Genomic DNA, 7,167 nt, shown 5'->3' with positions numbered 1-7,167 from the left:
ACAGGGGAAAAATTCCTGAATAGAACAGCAATGGCTTGTGCTGTAAGATCGAGTATTGACAAATAGGACCTCATGAAACTGCAAAGCTTCAGCTAGTCAAAAGACACTGTCAACAAGACAAAAAGGCCACAGACAGATTGGGAAAGGATCTTTACCAATCCTAAATCAGATAGGGGACTAATATCCAATATATATAAAGAACACAAGAAGGTGGACTGCAGAAAATCAAATAACCCCATTAAAAAATGGGGCTCAGAGCTAAACAAAGAATTCTCACCTGAGGAATACCGAATGGCTGAGAAGCACCTGAAAAATGTTTCAGCATCCTTAATCATCAGAGAAATGCAAATCAAAACAACCCTGAGATTCCATCTCACACCAGTAAGAATGGCTAAGATCAACAATTCAGGTGACCCTGATACAGCTGTCTCTTGTGAGACTAGGCCGGGGCCAGGCAAACACATAAGTGGATGCTCACAGTCAGCTATTGGATGGATCACAGGGCCCCCAATGGAGGAGCTAGAGAAAGTGTCCAAGGGGCTAAGGAGATCTGCCACCCCGTAGGTGCAACAACATTATGAAAGAACCAGTACACCAGAGCTCTTGAGTCTAGCTGCATATGTATCAAAAGATGGCCTAGTCGGCCATCACTGGAAAGAGAGGCCCATTGGACACACAAACTTTATATGCCCCAGTACAGGGAACGCCAGGGCCAAAAAGTGGGAATAGGTGGGTAGGGGGATGGGGGGTCTGGGTAGGGGGGACTTTTGGGATACCATTGGACATGTAATTGAGGAAAATAAATACGTAATTCAAAAAATATTAAAATAAAATTACAAAAAAAAAATTTGAAGTGTATTTTCCTACTTCAAGTTCAATGTAAAAATTCCTCCCAGGTGTGCCCTCAATTTAGTTAATGGAGTTGATGTAATCAAGTTGATAACCAAGAGTAGTCATCCTAGGCACCCTCTATCAGCCTCAGCTAGCTAAGTTGAGTCTAGCCTGCTACATGAGAGTGTCTCAGAGGAGAAAAGGGAAGACAGGAAGCTCAGCATACTAAAAGCTAAAGTCATAAATTGACACTGCATTGAAACAGGATAGCTAGTTAAGGAATAAAGGGTTCCAGAAAAGAGAATTGGCCCCTTCTAGTTGTTTTGATTGGTTTCTGTCACTTAGCAGCTGACATCCATGGGTATCAGCATAAGTCATCCAGGTCATATATCAGCCTCACATAAATTCCTGTGGCTCTTAGGTAAGATCCTTCCCATAATCCTTCTCACACATTGCAATACGCTTTTCTGCTCACCGAATAGACTCACTAGCTTTGCTGATCTGTGACTTACTGTGTTCTCTTCTGTGCTGGTCCTTCCCGTGGCTCTTCATTGAACCCTGGGGCTGAGATGGCTCAGCAGTAAGCACACTTACCACTCTTGCTAAGGACCTGTTTGGTTCCAAGAACTCACATGGGATCCTATAAGCATTGTCTATAGTCTACTCTTGTGAAGACACCATATACAGACCCATCCTAGAGGGACCTCAGAGCAGTTGAACTGCTGAGGACCCCCTGCACTCAGAGCAGTTGAGGATTAGCTGAATTCACAGCAGTTGGACAACAGCTTGACTGCTCCACTGAAGACCCAATAGTCTGAAGACCTCCCAGGAGATCTACTGCAGCCAGGGCAACAGATCAACAGCTTCTCTGTCCCTGTGTGGAGTCCCCAGTTGGAAGGCCCCACAAGTGGTCTGCTACAGCCAGGGTTGTGGTCCAACCAGGAGACCTGAAGCAACCCAGGGACAAAAGAGGTGGACCCCAGACAGTCACACAGACCAACAAACACCAGGGATATCCATGTGGTAAAAGGCAAGGTCAAGAAAGTAAGCAACAGAAGCCAAAATACATACATGGGCATCATCAGAACCCAGTTCTCCCACCACAGCAAGCCCTGAATACATCCACACACCTGGAAAACCAGAATCTGTCTAAAAATCCTATCTCATGTATATAGTAGAGTGCTTTAGGAGGATTATCAATAACTCATGGAAAGAAATACAGACAAACACAGGAAAACAGGTGCTGGAATTGGGTATTTACTTTATTTACATTTCAAATGCATTCCCCTTTCCAGGTCTCCCCTCCAGGAACCCACTATCTTACCACCCCTCCTCCTGTCTCTATGACAGTACAGCCCCAAGGGCCTCTCCTCCCACTGATGTCCAACATATTCTTGTTTCCTTTGCTGTCTACAGGAACATTTTGACTCTTCTTCTCTGTCGATTTTGGATTATCTTTTGGAATGTGACTGTCTCTTGTTGAAAGCTTTACTGGATAGTTGCCACCTAGATTTCTATTTCTATGACTTTGTCCAGCAGCATAGTCTCTGTGCCCTCCTGTGAAGGGTGAATTACTGATATTAGGAGGTAAGAGTCTCTGAAGAAAAGTCCTCTCTATTGGCCTAGGGTCTAGGTTGTGTTCCTACTTCTTGCCCTTTGCCTAGTCTCATACCACTGGTAGTATTTCCTCTCCCATTCCTGGTAGCGTTCTATCTCTTCTTGAGGTACATCGAGTTTAGTGGGAGACTGTCCCCTAAATGCTGGAGGAGATCTGGACCTTGAGTGATATCCTCTATAGGGAGAGGACTTTGACATAGATCTGTGATATCCATGAGATCTGGACCATGAACGGTCACTGCAGATCTTGCCTCTGCCTCTTCTGGAAGATGGGGATGATTGTGAAGAAGAGTGAGAGTGTGAGCTGCTGAAGGACTGAGAGTAAGAGCTTGAATGTGTTGAGCCAGACCTTGACTTTGAGTCAGTGTATGAACTTCTTGAATAAGATGACCCACTATAGGGAAATTTAGACTCTTCCTTTAGTCGTTTTTGCTCTCTATAGAATTCTTCCCTGGATAAAAGAGGTGCTTGTGTTGTGGGGATGGTATTTGAATGGGCAGTGTGAACTCCTGATGGAACCCAAGCTGTTGATATATTGGCAGGAGCTGGTGGGAATCCTGGAGGAGAGACACTATATCCTGCTGGTGGAGGCTGGCCAGGAGGAAACCGAGGAGGAAACCGTGGGGCAGGTACACCTGGAGGAAGAGGAAGCATATGTGGAGGAGACGGTTGCAAAAGAGGTGGTGGAATAGGCATAAAGACTGGAGTTGCTGGTCGTGGTGGGCCTTGACTGCTCTGTGATGGTTCAGTGTAGCCTTGCCCACGTTTTATTCCTCGGTAACAGCGTCTCTCTTCACTTCTCATTTGCTGTGGTGGAGAAACTAGCTTCCCAAGCTTGTTGGAATGTTCCCAACCTGGTTGACCACCACTTGGATGAGCAGCATTTATTCTTACTGGACCAGTTGTGGGGATAAACTGTTCATGTAATAACGACTGTCCCAACAAAGGTGGAGTTTCAAGGACTGGCACCTGGCCACACTTTTCTTCCACAAGAGCAGTAACAGCAATTGAAGAGGCTTCCTTTGAATGTTCTGATGTAAGGGTGGCAGCTGGTAATAATTTGTTATCTGAATCCCGAAAGGGTCCATCTGATTTTTCTGAATGGTCTGATATAGATACTCTTGCAGTTGTATCAGGCACGGGAGCTGGGGCAGAAGATGGCTTTCCAGGCACAGAAGGAGCCAAGGAAGATGAATTTGAAGCTAATGAGGTTACAGAAGTAGTTGGGTGAGCTGAGGACGATGTCACTGGAATCTTCAGAGGATCCTGCTGTCTTGATGTGGGAGATTTCATAGGAGGCTGCAGGTTCTGCTGAATGAGTGCACTTGGTGGAGATGGTGGGGGTGGGGACGGAGTTACCTGTTTTCCGAGTCTCTTTGTATAGTCAGTTTGATTTTTAAAGTTATTAACAGCCTGTCGTAAAACCTTGTTGGCAACTAAAGCATCAGGAGAAACATCATTTTGATGACATGTTGGACATGTATGTTCATCTGACTCCAGAAGTGCTGTTCTTATACAGTCATCACAGTAACTGTTTCCACAGCAGGGGATGATAGCAGCATCAGTCATAGTGTCTTTGCAGATGAGGCACAAGAGCTCATCTGGGACAGGATCAGCTTCTTCTGAAGATGATGATGATGGTTCCTCTGGTAAGAAGGGTGGTTTCTCTTTCTTCCCAATTGCATAGGCCTCTGCATTTATAGTCGGTATTGCATATTGCCCAGTTTTTGTAAGCATTGCACCTTTCATATTAGGATCTTTCACTTCCATCATAAAACTTGTAGGAATTCCAGTGCTCTTTCTGATCCTAGGACGAGATTCAAAGTTCTTATTCCCATTTGTTGGGCAATTATTAATATAATGACCAGGTTTACCACAACGAAAGCAGGTGTAAGATGGAGGTGGTAAGCCTACTGGAGTTTTCTTCATGTCATCGATTGGGTTATATAAACGGCCAGATTGTATCATCATTGCTTTAATTTTGTCTTCCTCAGAAGCATTGGCCTCAGTCAGATTGGCAGTCTTTATAAGCTGGGCCAGAGAAATAGATGCAGAAGAGTCATTAACTGCTTTTGTAGTTCCCATTACTGGTTTAGTGTGACTCATTTGATATGTCTTGCTTTTAGACTTCACACCTACAACAGGAATTCTTCTGACAATCACAGATGAATTCTTAGGGATGAGCGCATTATCATCAGTATATTCTTCTTCCGTCTCTGCATTGGTGATCTGCAGATCACTATTGGCAGTTTTCAGCTTTTCTCTCCCCATAATCTGCTTCTTTAAGTAGAAGAGGGAGATATGGAGCCCATCAAAGGTGATGGTGTTGTAGCTGAGTTTAGAGGAAAATTTATAGTGCACACAGGACATTGTGGCAAAGGATTCCTTGGGCTAGGCAAGGAGCTGACAGCTGATGTTTGCAAATCCTGGAGCCCAGTCCTTTGGGTTGGAAGTAGCTCAGGTCTCCCAAAGATTCTGTAAGAGAATAAAGGATTTGTTGAGTCATTGTAGATTAAATCCATAAATATATGTCCATATCCAAGACCACACTTGTCATATCTGTGCCTCAATTCATGGGGCTGAATAAATTAACAACAGCAAAAAAAAAAAAAAATAAAAAAAAATAAAAAAAAATTCTCCAACTTAGAGAATAGAATCCTAAAGCCTCACAAGAGACAGCTATATCAGGGTCCTTTCAGCAAAATCTTGCTAGTGTATGCAATGGTGTCATCGTTTGGAGGCTGATTATGGGATGGATCCCCTGGTATGGCAGTCTCTAGATGGTCCATCCTTTCGTCTCAGCTCCAAACTTTTTATGCCAGGGCCTAGCAAACACAGAAGTGGATGCTCACAGTCAGCTATTGGATGGATCACAGGGCCCCCAATGGAAGAGCTAGAGAAAGTACCCAAGGAGCTGAAGGGATCTGCAACCCTATAGGTGGAACAACAATATGAACTTTATTTTGGTCTTAGTTGCGAAGGGATATACCTGTTTATTATTTTGGTATTTCTTTATTATTAATTTTTTTAAACTTGCTTATTCTGAGGTCTCATTCTCCAGCCCAGACTAGCCTTGAACTCAGAATCTTCTTGCCTCAATTTCTAGGGTGCCAGGTGGTGTTGCTAGGTTTTTTTTTTTTTGTTTGTTTGTTTAATTGGTCTTTCCCATTTTCTCAGTTAAGAACATGGAATTTAGACCATTTTTTTACCACATCCCTAAGTCTTTTAAGATTTACTTATTTCATTTATATGAGTACATTGTAGGTGTATTCAGACACATGAGAAGAGAGCATCAGATCCTATTAAAGATGGTTGTGAGCAACCGTGTGATTGCTGGGAATCAAACTCAGGACCTTTGGAAGAGCAATCAGTGCTCTTAACTGCTGATCCATCTCTCTATCCCCTGACATTCCTAATTCTTAAAGAGTATCTTGACATTGTAGGTACATTTTGATCTATAGTAATACTGTGGCAATGTTAAGTAACCATCAGGCATAACCCCAGAGACAGAAACACAGCTTTAGTCACTTATAGATTAATTTTTATAAGTGACTAATTTCTCCTTCTTTTCTTTGGTAATTCAAAATTTCTTGCTCTATCATCCACTTCAGGGTTTTTTCTTAAAAACTTGGGTGAATGTCAGGTATGTACTTGAGAGGCATAGGCAGGCTGATCTTGGTGAATTCCAGAGCATTCTTTTAGCCTTTTTGACCAACCATAGCTACAGAGTGAGACCCTGTCTCAACAAAACCAAACCAAAGCAAAGCAAAGCAAACCAAACCAAACCAACACCAACAAGCAAAAAACCCCAAAACCAAAACCTTTGATTTAAACAGGACAGTAGAGTTGCAGAGGAAGGAAGTAGTTCATCTTTGGTAAGATGGAGGAGTCTTTGGTAAAAGTATCTATGAAACTCTTAAAGGAAAAGCTGAGATTCACTCAACTAGATGGCAGATTCACTCAGCTACATGGCTGATTCAATCCTCTCTCTACATACCAGAGTTAATTCCTTTACCAAATCCAACAGCTGATCCATGAGCCCCACCCTGATGCTGTCACAATCTAATCAGAGGAAGAATTTGTGTCTCTGGGAAGCATGCATTCAGTAGGATATTCTGGTTTCATAGGTCGACCTGGTTCTAGCTTTATACCATGGGTATCAAACTTAGCAACAAGTGCCAACATGCAGAGCCATCTCAATGACTCTAGACTTGAATTGTCTTAGTATCTATATTTTATGATTTATATAAAATAAAGACGATGTTCATTTTCACATTTTTAGAAACACTAAACACTAATTTAGGGCTTTCTGTGTAATTCCTTCCATTGGTAGATTGCTTGTTTAGCATGGAAGAAACCATGGGCATATTCCCACCTGACCCCTAATACATTGGACAAGGTATCAAATATAAGTACTTCCCAGTGGAAATTCAATGCAAGGTAAAAGTCATTGTATGAGTGAGGGTTCTCTAGAGTAACAGAAATTATATTATGAATCTTTCTCTCTCTCTCTCTCTCTCTCTCTCTCTCTCTCTCTCTCTCTCTCTCTCTCTCTCTCTCTCTCTCCCTCTCTCTGTGTCTCTCTCTCCACCCACAGCCACCCCACCAACACACACACACACATACACACATGAGCACAGCATTTTTTAGAATTACTTACAGGATATTCTCCAGCTAATCCAGAGATGTCTGAATGGAAAGTCCAAGAATCCAAAGTTT

The 7,167-nt window shown here is 42.8% G+C and overlaps 1 pseudogene; it reads right to left on the bottom strand.

Moving 5' to 3' along the window:
• Positions 1 to 2,146: 2,146 nt before the first annotated feature.
• Positions 2,147 to 4,818, bottom strand: LOC147003247 (E3 ubiquitin-protein ligase RBBP6 pseudogene; annotated as a pseudogene).
• Between the last annotated feature and the right edge of the window lie 2,349 nt (positions 4,819 to 7,167).

Source organism: Mus caroli, unplaced genomic scaffold, assembly GCF_978045245.1.
Source record: "Mus caroli unplaced genomic scaffold, Mus_caroli_1 scaffold_8, whole genome shotgun sequence".
Classification (NCBI taxonomy): Eukaryota; Metazoa; Chordata; class Mammalia; order Rodentia; family Muridae; genus Mus; species Mus caroli.
Note: the sequence above shows the minus strand (reverse complement) of the source record. Positions and strands in the feature narration are given on the sequence as shown.